This window comes from Leptinotarsa decemlineata, unplaced genomic scaffold (assembly GCF_025532065.1).
Source record: "Leptinotarsa decemlineata unplaced genomic scaffold, Ldec_3_MD MMD2_tig00003308_RagTag_RagTag, whole genome shotgun sequence".
Lineage (NCBI taxonomy): Eukaryota > Metazoa > Arthropoda > Insecta > Coleoptera > Chrysomelidae > Leptinotarsa > Leptinotarsa decemlineata.
Genome location: NW_027412586.1, coordinates 3,199,115 through 3,214,840, shown reverse-complemented (window position 1 = coordinate 3,214,840; position 15,726 = coordinate 3,199,115). Strand labels below are relative to the sequence as shown.

General features: G+C 34.0%; 1 protein-coding gene across 1 annotated transcript in view; it reads right to left on the bottom strand.

Annotated features, from left to right (window-relative positions):
- The window catches only part of Sema2a (Semaphorin 2a), a 584,325-nt gene that overhangs the window by 42,537 nt on the left and 526,062 nt on the right, over positions 1-15,726 (bottom strand). The gene's annotated exons all lie outside the window — the stretch shown is intronic.

Sequence of the window (15,726 nt, the reverse complement as noted above, 5' to 3'; positions counted from 1 at the left end):
AGAAGAGGTCATATTCTGTTTATGGATGAATATAAAATACAAAATTCATACATGAAATAAACAAAACAGTCTGTTTTTCCGTTAACCAGCTGTCACCCCACTACGAACGACAACCCTCAGAAGTCGAAACTTTTGCGAGCTTTGCTTTCAACGTGCGGCACGGGTTGGACCACCGTTTCACCTGACGGTCGATTGAATAAGTGAAATAAACCACTCACGCCAATCCAACTGGCTATTGTTCCACAAAAGAAGTGAATATTATATATTTCATGTTTTATTTAACGTTCATGATTTTAATCATTGATGACCGCACAAAATGCAGAGTCGTTATCTAGTCTCTAAGATTGCAACACTACAGAGTGCACCACAATGATGTACAAGACCTTCCGAGTATATAACGGATTATCATACGCTCCCAGATTCATTCACGAATTGAAACATGAATAAATTAAAATATAAGTACATTGCACATATTCCTGATGAATTATGTATTCATTTCCGCGTATACTTGTGAATATTTACATTCTCATTTGTGAAAATATTTGCATCTTTCAAGCTCCTTTTGATTATATTATCAGTATTTCTTTCTGTATCACCATTTCACTTTTGTTTATCTAATGTGTCACTCATTTCACCCATTGGTATACTAATTAGGCATATCTTCAGTTTTTAAAAATTGTAATTATCTTCATTTCGGAATTACTTCTGCAAAGGCAATAAATAGTGTACAAGTATGAGATGAAAAATTCCTGACTTCGTGATGTAGATACTTTTGGGATTCTTGAAAAATTTTGCCTAAATCTGATATTGTGCAGATGATCAACAGGCAATAATTTTGTTTCATGTTTTCTACGATACATGGGCTACATGTGAAGAATTGTTAGTCTGAGTAGATTTTCATCAAATAAGTATAATTTTTATTGAAAATAATTTTTACCAGCTATTTTTGTGTGAAGTTGGGATGATTATCAGTAATACCGCCTCAAACAACCATTCTATAGTTGATATGGGAATATACTGACTGAAGTGTAATGTTCGCAACTGTGATATACTGAAATGTTATTGAATACCTTGAACTTATTCGAGAATAACCACATTTTTCCCGCCACATGTTTTGCGTGCTTATTCTACCTCAGATTTTCATTTACTATTATCTATCTTAGTAGCAGAGCATATATGCCTACATAATGTTGCATTATGAATTTTCATTTTTTCCTGAAAATTTTATACCCTTCAAAGTAGTCCCTCTCAAATACAATACACTGATGCCAGCTTTTTTTCTAATCTTTGAAGCAGTTCTGATATCAATTTTTTGGTATTTTTTGGAACTCTCTCAGCGATTCGGTTTTTATCTCCTCAATCGTAGAAAAAAGCCGTTCTTCCATGGGTCTCTCCAATCTTGGGAACAGGAAAAAATCGCGGGGGTCGAATCTGGTGAATACAGTGGCTGAGGCATGATTATGGTGTTGTTTATGGCCAAAAAATTACGGACAAGCAAGCAGGTGCATTATCGTGATACAAAACCCATGAATTGTTTTTCCACAATACCGGATGTTTTCTCCGTATTGCTTCTAGGAAGCAGCGCATAACTTCAAGATAATACTCCTTATAACATTAGCCAACTAGTATTCCGACATCCTCAGCAACTTCTCTAATAATGATTCGATGATTCTCTATAACAAGTTTTTCATTTTCTCAACATTTTCATCGGTTGTTGATGTGCTGGGGCGTACATGGTGGGTGTTGTCATTTATATCCTCTCGACCTTCTGTGAAAATATTGTACCACTTGTAAACATTTTTTTGGCCCAGAGTACAATCACCGTATGCCACTGTCAATATTTCAAATGTTTTTTTTAGCACTTTATTTCATTTTTTTACAGAAAATTTGATGAATATTTTTCGATCTTTTTTACAGAAGAAAATTTCCGAACACGCAAAATACTTCTAACTTTAATATCTCTGACGAACAAACTAAAGGTGCTAAAGGTGAGTATATGTTCGAGACGAGTATGCCAACATTAAAAATATAAAAGTCGCTAATCGAATGTACGTAGCCCGCGAAATTAGATCATTCACTTAATTTTTGACCTCGTACATTGCTGAGTGTTTTTAAAATAAGAAAAGAAACTGAACTTTTCTCAGTTGCTTTTCCAAAATATGTTAATAATAATTGATTCTTGGTTGCTGAAAAAACAAATACAAATTCAACAAATTACTATTCAAGCAACTGCCTCAGATTGAAATGAATGAATATATCAGAAACAATTATTCTTTTCATTAGTACAAAAGAAACTCAAAAAACTCGATTACATGAAAAAAAAAACTTTCATATCTACACAATGAACTTCCATATCTACACAATGAACACCATCGGATTATTCTGTGAAACAGAAAATGTCGTCGAGCATTGCAAATCCCCTTTACAATTGCAGTAATGATAATACTACTTAGTTTAATAGAACGGATTCGGTACGATTACCAATAAAAGTAGTCCCAAGCGGTCAGAAGCATATAACACGCCAATTTCCACTTCAATCGAGCGATCAGGGCTTTTTGCTCAGTCGGGAACTTAACTTTTTCCAACTTCATATAAGAAGTTGTTCCCTGGGGGAATCGATGGCCGGCAGTATTTTCGCGGTCGGAGGTTAACAGCCATTCTGATTCAACACCCTTCAACTTCCTTTTTCTTTTCGGCAGGAAAGAAAGAAAGAAGCTACGTCTTGATTCCACAATCGTAACGATCCGCGAACATCAGTTGAATTCGACTGTTTGTGGATTGTCTTATATACAATTTACAAAACATGTCAGATTAGTTCTTTTGAAGTTTTCAAATCAAGTCCTGTTGAATATATTTGAAAAGCACATTACCCACCGTTCTGTGAAAGCGTTTTTAAAAATTAACTGCCTCTAGTAAATCTATTAAAATAGAAAAATAAGTGATTGCTGAATTTTTCTGTCAATTTAAGGAAAAGTGCAATATAAATTCGTTGAAGCAATTCATTGATGAGTATCAATTAGACAGAGAAATGATGCACTTCATTATACAAAGATTTTGTTAATGTGATTTGGATTTCAAAATAGTTTTAATTATGAAAGTTTATTGCTATTCATTGAGAACAAAGACAGATGTGTGATCGAAGCCTGCTAACGCTGACCGATTACATTTAACGGCAATCGGCTGGCGGAATTCATTGTTACAGTGTCGGAGTGGTCGGTTACGTTTTAACGCATGTGGTGTGTACATATACGGTATTTTGAAGTTAATTTTTAAAATGTCAAGTACTGGTACGGCTGAAGAAACTGCTAATTGGTGTCCCTATGCGCCACTTAAAAAAAAATTCCTAAACCCGGTAGTACCTTAGTGCACTATGCATTATAATGTTTGGAGCTTTCTGTTGCTTAGATGGACAAAACATAGTTTTTGAAGTTTCTTTTCATTTTACTGACTTTAGAAAAATATCAATTCGACACTAATAGATGTAATATCATGGAAACTGCAATGTTTTCAACATACATAATTTATCAAGGCCAAACAATATACAAAAATATCCTAGTTGTAAGTATGTATGTATGTATGTTTGTCCCCAAATTTCTCCAAAACTATTAGTATGATCGTGACCATTTCTTTTAAAGATTTACATCAACTTCGCCCTAGGGTTTAATGAAAATTTCACCATAATTGGTTCGGTAGTTTTCAAGATATGAACAGTTATAAGTCTGACGGCCTAGCTTATTGATAGAGCTGTTTAAATCTGTTTAAAATCTGTTTTTCCGGTAATCAGCTGTCGCCCCCATACGAACGACAACTCTCAGGAGTTGAGAAACTTGTACAAGATAAGGACTAACGAGGTCTTACCTTTTAACGTGTGATTCCTAACACGGTTGCAGAATCATTCCAGCTTCAACCAGATAAATTATCTCGAGAAAAATAGCTATAGCTGTAATGTCAAAGAAACAACAAGCCAAAGCCTTCGGATCTGGTGAGTGCAGAAAAAAATCAAAATGGCCGAATACAAACTATTTTTAGATCGATGTCATCACTTACGAAAAGTATCTATAAAATATAATATTATAGCTCGATGGATTTGCAGGAACCGACCTCAAAAAAATGTAGGCTTGTTACGTACCTATTTTTATTGGATAATGTATTCGTATGTAAAATTTACTATTGAGATTTTTTTTTCGATTCATTTTTTCAAATTTTTTTTCTACTTTGATATGTAAGGTAATGGACGAGTTTCTACGTCTTATGGTCTATAATGGATAGAAAATATTGGGCTATAATTATAGTCCAATTAGTCATCCCAGTTCACGCCAATACAAAAATATGATGAGGGAGCTCATGGGGAAAACTCTGAACATACCTGTAATAGCAAAATGGGCAGAAGAAGAAAGCCTACAAATATATAATTCCATACAAACTGATCATGATGGCATTAAGGCAAAAGAATCAGAATACACATAAAAAACCTTTATCCTATTTTCAAGTATATTCCCTGTTTTCGAGATTATTCAAATTGAATGAATTATTGATAAAACCAAACTCATATAAAATCATCCCTCACATTCCTCAAATTATTTCAATTAAATAATAATTATTGATTTCCAAACAAAAATATTTTCAGGAAAGTTCTACCTTTCATTTAGTAAATTAGTGAAATATTATTGGAAGTTATTAGAATTTGTGATCTTGATTTATTCTTCTATTGAAATACCTAAAAAACCGTTCTCGGATGAAAGAAAACATAAAGAAAGCAATTAAATTCAAGTACGGGCTCAAGGCTGATTACTTTCTCAATATGGGTTAGGTTATGTTAGGTCAAAAGTGAGTAGGTCCATTCGTCTCTCCACCGCAACCCGCAAGGTTTTAATGTAGCTTACACCTATTCACACTCGACCAAATGAACCCAGCTTCTTAACGAAGCTGATTAATTTGTATGGTGAGTGGTCTTTCAGGTGAGATGGTAAGAGTACCGCTCTGCTAAACTCTGAAAACCTGATTCGGTCCCCAGCGGGGCAGGCACAAGGTTTGTGCTGTGCTGTTTCATTATTTTCCAAACAGAGGCGGCACACAGTCTTTCGACAGTCCGAGTCTCTGCATATGATGATACAAATGACAATAACTTGTGAGAAGGCCTGTTAGACATCGTAGTTCATCCCTACTATAGTCCAACAACTGTTTGGTATCAAGCTTCGAAGGGTGAGCCAATCCTGGAAAACTCTACCAGAAGCCCATAAACCTTCTTGCCATCCAGGTGTTCAATGTTTGCTTGGCAAAGCCTAAACCGATGCCAATGATAGGTTCTGGTTCGATGAAGCTGCTTCTCAATATGGGACAGTCAAATATTAAGATGTTTAGGAATACAAAATTTCAAAAATACCTACCTTGGTTTCGAAGTGAAAAACAAGAGGAAACTGAAAAATCATATTGAATATAATTTTGAAAAGTGAATACTTTACTTTATGAAATTACTTTTTGTAAAATTTACAACCAACAACTCGATAAAGTTAATTTAGGAAATTTCTTTTTCATTTTGAGATCATTTTTGTTTCTTTTCATATACTGTCAGTGTTTTCATGAAGTTTCTTCGAGTTGAAAATAAGGATGGTTGTTTTGATAACTTTCTTAGAAAACGTGGAATCGGCCTAATGTAATTGAAATATGTTTTTCAATTTTAACAAAATAATACTGAATCTTTCATTATAGAGTAACAAATGCATGAAAAATGCATCTGAAGCCAACATAATGAGCAACAGTCTGGGCTGTTCGTAATGAATTTTTAATGATGAGAATACGGAAGTATATCACGGTAATGCATCTTTTTTATTCCGTTTTCATCAGCCATCCAATATGTGAAATATGATATGAATCGTTTCCATCATAACCGACAAGGAGACTCGGATATTGCGAACTGGTTGTAATAAACGTTACAAATAATTTCAAGAGGACCGTTTTTTCCAATTAAGGGCATTTCACCCCTTAGTACTCAAGCAAATTGTAAAAGCGAACGAACGTAGACCCCATCTCTATTGGATTTCAATTATGTGTGATGATGGAAGCTTTTAGTTCAGACCGGCATTTGTAAATTATGTAGAGTCATGACCGATGTAGGCATAAGCCACAATTTCCTACAACTACTTGCATAAAAATTACGTAAAATTGGAAATCTATTGTTTTCATACAATAGATTTGTATTGTTTCAATACAATTAATTTAGACGATTCATACCTGCTTACAAATTGACATAATTCATTTTCGTTAACACTTATGGATTTCCAATATGGATCCCAGATTATTGAGTTAATATTTCAAAATAATGGTAATGTACTATTAAACACATAATGAGTAAATAAAAGACTAAATGACTTTCAGCATAGCTACTCTCTTGAAATCAAAAGTGATTTGGAAAGGTGAAATCTTTCTTACAGTTACGATAAATATATAGGGTGTGAAAGCCAAATGGAATAAATTAATTATTTCGGTTACGGTACACATCTCAAAGGAAAAATGTTACTCCTACCTTCAATCCCCGGCGAATGACAGGTACAACCCCCAATGTTTCAAATGGGAAATATAGGTTTGTGATATATCTTTCGAAAGGTCTCTTCATTCTTCATTCAAAAATGTTATCGCTTTCAAGTTGCAACAATTAAGATAAAATAAATGAAAATCATGTGGTTACCGAAATTCTATAAAGTACACTCAAAACTCATTGCAATATACTCAAAACTTATTTCATGTTGAGGTACTGAGAATAAGAAAGAAAGTAAAAACCATAGCAATGTTCTTTTTAGACGGTATCCTTTGAAAAACTGTAAATAATTTTCACGGCAACGTTAGTTTAAAACGCCTTGTCAACTTGTTTTGTATCTTACAACAATATTTGTCAGTATTTCAATTTAAGTTTAAAGTTCGTTAACATCAAGTTTGACAAATGGTTAGACGAACGGAAATGCATAAAATAACATTTTTACAAATGATTGGTTACCGAGGTAAAACCCGAACACAACAGAAAGTAGCTTGCCTATTTCATGAGAAATTTCCTAACTTACCGTCCATATCTCAAGGAAAAATAAGCAAAATAGAGAAACAGTTTTGTGAGCTTGGTCATGAGGGGCAGATAAAAAAAGCAGCTGCCAATGCCATGAGTGATGAACTGAATTTAGATGTGATGCTTGAGTTTGAGGAAAACCCACATACATCGAGTAGACACTACATTTAATGTTAGCCATACATCGATAGTAAACATATTAAAAGAAAATAAAATGCATTCCTATAAAATGATTCCTACTAAGGAGCTCATGGAAGACGATTTTGATAGAAGAACTTATTTTTGTGAGCAAATGATGGACGATGTTGGATAACAATATCATCCAATTAGAATACGTTATGTTTTCTGATGAGTGTACTTTGTCTCTTAACGGTAATGCTAATCGGCAAAATTGCCGTCACTGGTCAACTCAAAAGGTTAATGCTTGGGCAGGAATTGTAGGAAACGATATCATTGGTCTCTTTTTTATTGAGGGAAACTTGAATGGCAATAATTATTTGGTACTACGTCAAAATGATGTCATTCCAAGTTCAGCAAATTAATATCCTGATCCAGGAAACCCTCAAGTTCGGCAGTACCTCGATACAACATTTCCCAATTGGTGGATAGGGAGACGAGGATCGATTGAATGGCCAGCGTGATCACCTGATCTACTAAACCTTCAGATTTGAATTACTGAAAAGATCGAATAACGCTTGCGATTAGGTGGGTCACGCCTGATATGTTAAATAATGTTAGAAGATAGTTTTATTTGAGATTAGGATGTTGCCAAGACGTTCGCGGTGAACATTTTGAACATCTACTTCGTTAACATCCATAGTTCGTTTTCGTATTATACATTTCATTACTTTCTGCATTACATTTTAGTTTTTGAGTGTATTTTATCGAATTTCGGTAACCACCAGATTTTAATTTATTTGATCTCAATTATTGCAATAAACTTGAAAGCAATAACATTTTTGAATAGGGAATAAAGAAACCTTTCAAACGATAAATCACAAACCTATATATATATATACTATATACTTGCCATTTAAAAAATTGAGGGTTGTACATGTCATTCGAAGGGGGTTGACGAAATAATGAATTTATTCCATTTGGTTTTTAAGTACACACTGTTTAATCGTTATTGAACAAAAATTAGGTATTATAAAATTTGTTATATTTTAACCTACAAGATTTCTTTCAATTCACTGATGGAGGTGTGCAGGAAGATTGGGAGTATAATATTTTCATGAAACTTATGTTCTGGATGGAAATTCATGGTGTGAGAATAATTAGTATTGTGTGTAATTTTTTTGGTTTATTGGTTGTATCTATTATTATTAAAGAATTTTTTTATAGTGTTTTCAACACATCGATATCGGATTTTCATCCCCACAAATTTACAAACATCTGAATCAAATATGGCGAGTACATTATGTAAATGATTTCTCTAATTTCAGTTCTCATAAAGTTCGCCTGTTTATTCCGAAACAAAAAAATTGATTCAGAATGAAAATATACTAGTTTATAAACACTCTTTTGAAACTCAAATTCAACCCATATAAGTGAACTGATAAAAATTCATCTTACTCATCACTTTGTTTGCTGATAGCGAATGTCAATCTCTCTTGTCGTGAATTTCAATCGAGAATTGCAATATCGTCCTTTCGCAGATGGTGGAAAATATCAATTCAGTACTGTCAAGTATAGTCCTATATATTCTCTAGATAATATATTCCATTTTATACATTGTTCGGGTCCTCTCCTGATACAAGACCTTCGAAAAAAGAACTTGTTTCGTATCTGTGCCGCTTTTTCCCGTAATTTATGTGAATTTTCGCGAAACACTTTTAATTTGCATGTTTCGCTGTTACACAACAGACGCTCCTCTTTATGTCCCTCCCGAAGGCATTTGCAGCACCTGAGGTTGAACTTAATACGTTTCGTTCCTATTACGCCTCCGGATTTCCTTCTATCAATTACACGCATTATTGATTAAAACATATGACTCCAGTTAAAGCACAGCCGCCTTCCACTCAGAATTTAACGATTCATGACGTTTAATTTTCGTTATATAACTGCTTCATGTCTCATGTAAGAGAAGCCCCGAGTTGAAGTGTTGGGATGAGTGCCCTTGCGTTGAATTTATAGCGTTAAAAATACGAATTGAAAAGAAGCGAGAAAAAGCGGAAAACAAAATTTGTATCGAACGCTAATGACTACTTCGAATCGAAAAGATAATTTGAACATGAAATTATTGTTTATATACAGTGCACCGCAAATCTGTCAGTTTCATTTTCTTGAACCACAGAACTTTTATGAGAAAAATCATGGAAAAGTTCAATTTTTTATTTTTAATTCAATTGAGTTTTTTCGAAGTGACAGTCATTTTATCAAAATTGCGTTTGTATTATCTCCATTATCCATATAAACTTTTTTAAATGCGATTGATCATTCATTGTAAAGACGGAATACTGAGTTTACCCATCCTCTTAATACCATCTTATTCATTTTTTTGGACTGACCATGACATATTTGAGTGAAACGTGAAAAATTAAAACCTTAATAATGAAAACTGAGAACTTATAACGTCTAATGAAATTTTTTTCTATTAATTATAGTAAAGTTACAATTGAAGTTACTTATTTAAAGGATGTTTATGCATAGCAATATGCCATACTGCTTTTTAATCAATTTTGAATTTCAAAACAGGGGATTAGTAATTTACTACGTAAAATAATACCAACGCAATTGCGACCTTTTTTCATTACACAAATGTGCGGTTGGCTCCTGTTGTTGACTCCGTGCGTTTGTGTTGTTTCCTGATTTCGGCAAACAAGTGTTTCCCATCTTTACACGTGGCTGCACCGCGCTGATGAGGCCAATAGCCAGAAACACGTGTCCGCGGTTTGCCCCCCTTTTTTGAGTGTTGTGTCCACAAATTGTTTAATTTTTGATTTATATCATGCACACTCGATAAAATCTCTATTTGCATTTATCCTGGACCCGGATGTCACGCAGGTAGCTATAGCTGCCTCCGTGGTCATGTTAGATGTAGCCTGGGAATTCTAGGTCTTCTAACTGGAACCACAAATGTGCGGTTGGCTCCTGTTGTTGACTCCGTGCGTTTGTGTTGTTTCCTGATTCTATAGCTGCCTCCGTGGTCATGTTAGATGTAGCCTGGGAATTCTAGGTCTTCTAACTGGAACCACAAATGTGTGGTTGGCTCCTGTTGTTGACTCCGTGCGTTTGTGTTGTTTCCTGATTTCGGCAAACAAGTGTTTTCCATCTTTACGCGTGGCTGCACCGCGCTGATGAGGTCAATAGCTAGAAACACGTGTCCGCGGTTTGCCCCCCTTTTTTGAGTGTTGTGTCCACAAATTATTTAATTATATATATATATATATATATATATATATATATATATATATATATATATATATATATATATATATATATTATAGAAACAGAAGTTAACCTGCGGCTTCGTGCATTTGTATTTCTATATTTCTATCTTTTGGTAACCAAGTGTTGCCCATCCTTACACTTGGCTGCACCATACTGATGATAGGCCAAAAGCCCGAAACACGTGTCTATGGTTTGCCACTTTCATGAGTGCTATGTCCGATATTAACTTGTTTCTATATCAAGACACTCAATAACTTTCATATTTATATATATATATATATATATATATATATATATATATATATATATATATATATATATATATATATCATCTTCTAGGCACTCCTCTGTCGCTGTCGAAAGCGCTCGCAGATAATTAATAGAAGATATAAACCTTCAAAAATATACATCAATATATATATATATATATATATATATATATATATATATATATATATATATATATATATATATATATATATATATATATATATAATCTAGAAAGGTTAATGCAGTCAATCAAAAAATAAATAGATAAGTAATTTTTGATCATTCCCATATTGATTTCAATTTAAGAGCCACCGGTAGACAGCTATTTCAGCCTATTGGGCATCGTCAGTACCGGGCAGGCGGTGGCTGGAATCACTTCGTCCACCGCTGAAAACCGTATGAAAATTGGTTAAGTAGTTTCCGAGTTTATCGAATTCAGAACGACAGATATACATGATATGTAGAATTTGGAACCTGCGGCGTGAAATGAATCTATTGAAATACATTTCCTTCAACAGAACAAAAATGGTGTCTCTCGACGCGCGTTTCGCCAACCAAGTTAGTATCATCAGGTGATGAAAAAACTTCTCTTATACGGTCTTTTCTGGTGAGGAAAAAGTGTTTTCAATAGACATATAGATCATACGCGACGAAAGACTTTTGTTTTTTGATAAAGGTACACACCTACTTATAAACCGTTACCTATAAGTATTTGAAATGAAAATTTGACATTCATTATTTAGCTGCTTTCCGGATTTGTTGGTTTCTAATCGTTTCAGAATTTTCCGGGATGTTCTGAAATGTGGATTTGTTTGGAATGCTCTATAAGACTGTTCTGAACCGTTCTAGAACTTCCTAGAAGGCAAAAATTTGAGTAACTGTGTCTTTATAGTAATGAAAGTAGAAGTATTGTGAGTAAAAATGACCACTTCTTCACGAATGGGGGATAGGGGGCTACCATGCTATATAACTTCCCTGATCATATAATCTGCGATGTTTAACAATTTTTTCGAATGTTTCAGACTATTCCTGAATATTCCACCACATTCCAAGATGTTCCGGGATGTTTTGGGCTGTATCTACAAAAAGCATGCGCGTCAGGTAAAAACGTTAACCTTCTTCATGGGCGAATTGATGTGCATATATCTTCTACTACTCGTGCTAAAGACAGGTCAGGTCGTTAATTTATTAATTTATGACTAACTAAAAATGGATGCATAATTTGGACCCATAATTTTGCTCAAGTCGCAGTGACAGTATAATAATGAATATTTTATTCACGTTCGAGTAATTATTAAACGAACTGGAACTATCATAGGTACAATGAATCAGATTGCATGACAGCAATGCAGTAGCAAGAAAATGGTTTTGACGTGAAGCTTATACACTGTATTTTCACAATTTACATCCTATTCATCGCCGTTGAAGCCAGAAGACGTACAATGGATGTTTGAATTGCATCCTAGTTAATAATAATAGAAGCAATATTAACATATATGGATGCACTATGTGGTTTTATGAAGTTACGAGGAATATAAAGTAGGCAATATGTAAAACTGTCACGTTACAAGTTCAAATTTATAGAACAAGTGGATAACTGGATACGTTTTCATGCATAGCATTCGCGACCGTTTCAGATTAAATAAGATGATAAAAGTTTAAATGGTGCGGAAAGCAAAACCTTCAAATCATAAATTATTAATAAGCTGCAGACTGGCAACTAGACCACTCCTCAATAATCGAAATAGGAACTGGAAGGCAATACTCGTATATGGTCCAGCTGTGAAAATTTCTCTCACTTTTGAACATAAAAAGGAATCATATTGGATGCAGAACTGAAACGTACCAATTTTGAGCTTTAGTACTTTTCTTAATTTGAAAAAGGGTCTGAAAATCAAAATACGCCGCTAAAAACTACCTTTTAGTGGGTTACTATTGTATAGATTGATTTAATCACTATCGAGTACAGTCTATCTATACGAAGTCAATTCGAATGTTTGGATTGACTTCTTATAGACTATAATAATAATAATAATAAATGGGATTTATTCATTGACATACATTGTTTATAAAGAACAAAAATCAATGAAAGGGCGAAGTTTAGCCGAGGCTGTTTTACAACTTATAACTGCTGAAAATATTATGAAAGATATCAATAGTGAGCTGAAGTCAGAAAAAGAGTCTGAAGAAGCAATTACTACAGCAACTTTTTCGAGAAGACTCATGAATTTACCATTACCATTGTGTCATCAGAAAACGTCATGTTAGGGAGAATCTTCGCATTTTTATAAAGTTGAACGTAAGAGTAAACTTCAGAACTCCTTGCCCATTTCAACAAATGTAAGGTAACTGTAAAGATAAGATGTTCGAAAATGAAAAGTTCGGGGACATTTGAAATAAGCTATGAGGACTGTGACAAAAAAAAACATCGGTTATACTAAGTAAGCGAGCTATTAAAATTTGTTTCAAAAGAATATGTAGCACATATACAATTTCGGAAAAAATTCAGTGTCGTTTGACACGCTTTGGAGAACGGCCACAGAACGAATGAGAAATTTTCGAAAGTGTTGAGATCGGTCCAGGACACTGGATTTTTATATGAATTGCTCTCAATAGTATCGCGAACTCCCTCGAGACATTTTCTACATGATGCATTGATTTATGCCTGAAAGTGTAAGTGTATCATGTTAGGTACCTATTTATAGATACCCATTTTAGTGTTAGGAATAAGTGTATTTCATCTCCTGAAGACGCTAATTTGGTTGATGAAACGATCGTCGAAAAGAGTGTTGCGGTTCTGGTGCTTATTTTTTAATGCGATAGGAAGCCTAAAATTTCAGAAATACAAGCGCAGAGCTTTCATTTACTAAAAATAAAAAACCCTTGAATAACATTGTGATATTTGTCAATTTCTATACAAAATTCAACCATTAAATGAACTGAATGGGATAGTAGCTGGGTGGGTTGGTGTAGGTGGTTCATTCAATCGATCTCTATACAAAAAGTTGGTACAAGCCCAAATGGTCGAACGATCAAATTTCACTGCTTATCGTCCAACCCGTACAAGAGTTGGAAAAGGTAATACCTCTTTAATCGTACACGTTTCAACAGCTGGTTAATGGAAAAATAAGTTTCGATAGATTTTTAACAACATCGACTATTTTTCGAACTCAATTCAGAAAAGTTCAATAAAATGTATGAAATGAATGCAATATTATCTGCATGATTTCCAAATCTAATATTCCGTGGTAAGATTCGCCAACATTTCACAATGAAATTACTCACGACCGAAAAATTTTTTCACACCAAATGTAATCGTTGAATGACAGTCTGTCAGAGTAATTACTGGCAAAAACGTTTTGAAACAGGGGAATTAAATGTCAATCTACTTTCATCTAATTTGGCTTGGAAGCTAACAAAAACTGTTATGGAAAGAGTCGTACAACCAGACAATTTCCAAGTTTTGCATAATCACCATGACTTTGAAGTTATAATTTCTGACATTCTGAAAGTGAATTGGGTCGCGGTCGACCTAGTTTCCTGAAATTTATACATATATGTAAAAGTTAACAATCTGAGCATTTTAACAGAATCCAAAAGTCTGATAACTGAGTCACGACCAGATAGATACGCTAAGAGAAGAAATATTCAGAATGAAATAGATTCCAGACATGAGTTTCAAACATTTTCAAGGTATCCGTGTAAACCTTCAACTTGGAAAAAAATATTGAATAACAGAAATATGATTGAGAGAGAACTTGCGATAAAAATTGTTCGACAGCTCATTATTATTATCTACCAATTATGTGATTTTTTTCATTCGTGTGCGCATGTGTGAGCTAAACCACCAGTTTTCAAACATATTTTTACCACTCAATTGAAACTATAAATATCAGTGCCGTAAACAGTTTATTTGTAACAGGGTAAGTAACATGACAGTAAGTTTAATGTATATTTATACATTACACTTATAGCATGAAACTGCAGTAACATTAGTTACAAATAAAAGTGGTAAAAAACATAGAAAGTTATTTTCTTTTTTTCATTATGATTTCCTACCACGTAGTAATGATTACATCCATCAATTTATTGTTTTATATATTGTTTGAAATAAGAAACCTTTTGGAGCGAAGATGAAAGTCTAGTGAATGAAGAAGGAAGATTGATTATAATATTTGAATATTTTATTTTATCGTTTTTGATGTTAGGAATCACACGTTAAAAGGTAAGACCTAGTTAGTCCTTAGCTCGCACAAGTTTCTTAACTTCTGAGAGTTGTCGTTCGTATGGGGGCGGCAGCTGATTAACGGAAAAACAGATTCTAAACAGAAACAGATTCTAAACAGAATAAACTCGTTGTAAGGCATTATTTCGACTGTGAACGTTAAGAAAACAGATCTGTAGTAGATCAGTTTCAATCCCTGATGATTTTTTCATCCAGCGAAACTAATGTATGATGATACCAGATAGCAATGTTGTTCGATCTGGAATAACGAGGAGTAACAATCCGGAACTGCTCGATTAGTCAGTGAGGTCATGCTGCTGGACAACAGGTTTTTCTACGAATATTTTTTTCTATGAGAAAACTTGCTTACATATCTGTTGGATATAATTCATTATCCGTTGAGGCATTAGCCAGGTAAGAATATCTCAAATTGTATTGTAAAGTATGTGAGGGTTTTGGCCGAGACTTGATGAAAATCCATAACGTATACAAATAACACTTCATCGTGAGATTTTCACTGAACAGTTCACGAAACCGCAACATGTATTTCGCTATACAATATCTTCATCCGGCATGTTCATACTGAACACGTATTCAGTATGAACACTATTTAGTGAAAATGAAGTGTTACTTCATTGCAAATCGTTGTTTCCTTACTAGGGCAGTTAATTACAGTGAGATTAAGTTGACGGACTGGAAATCACATAATTACAATAAAAAACTTTTCAAACTCCTGAACAATTCAATGACGTATGTCGAAGACATTGACATGAATCAGCTGTAA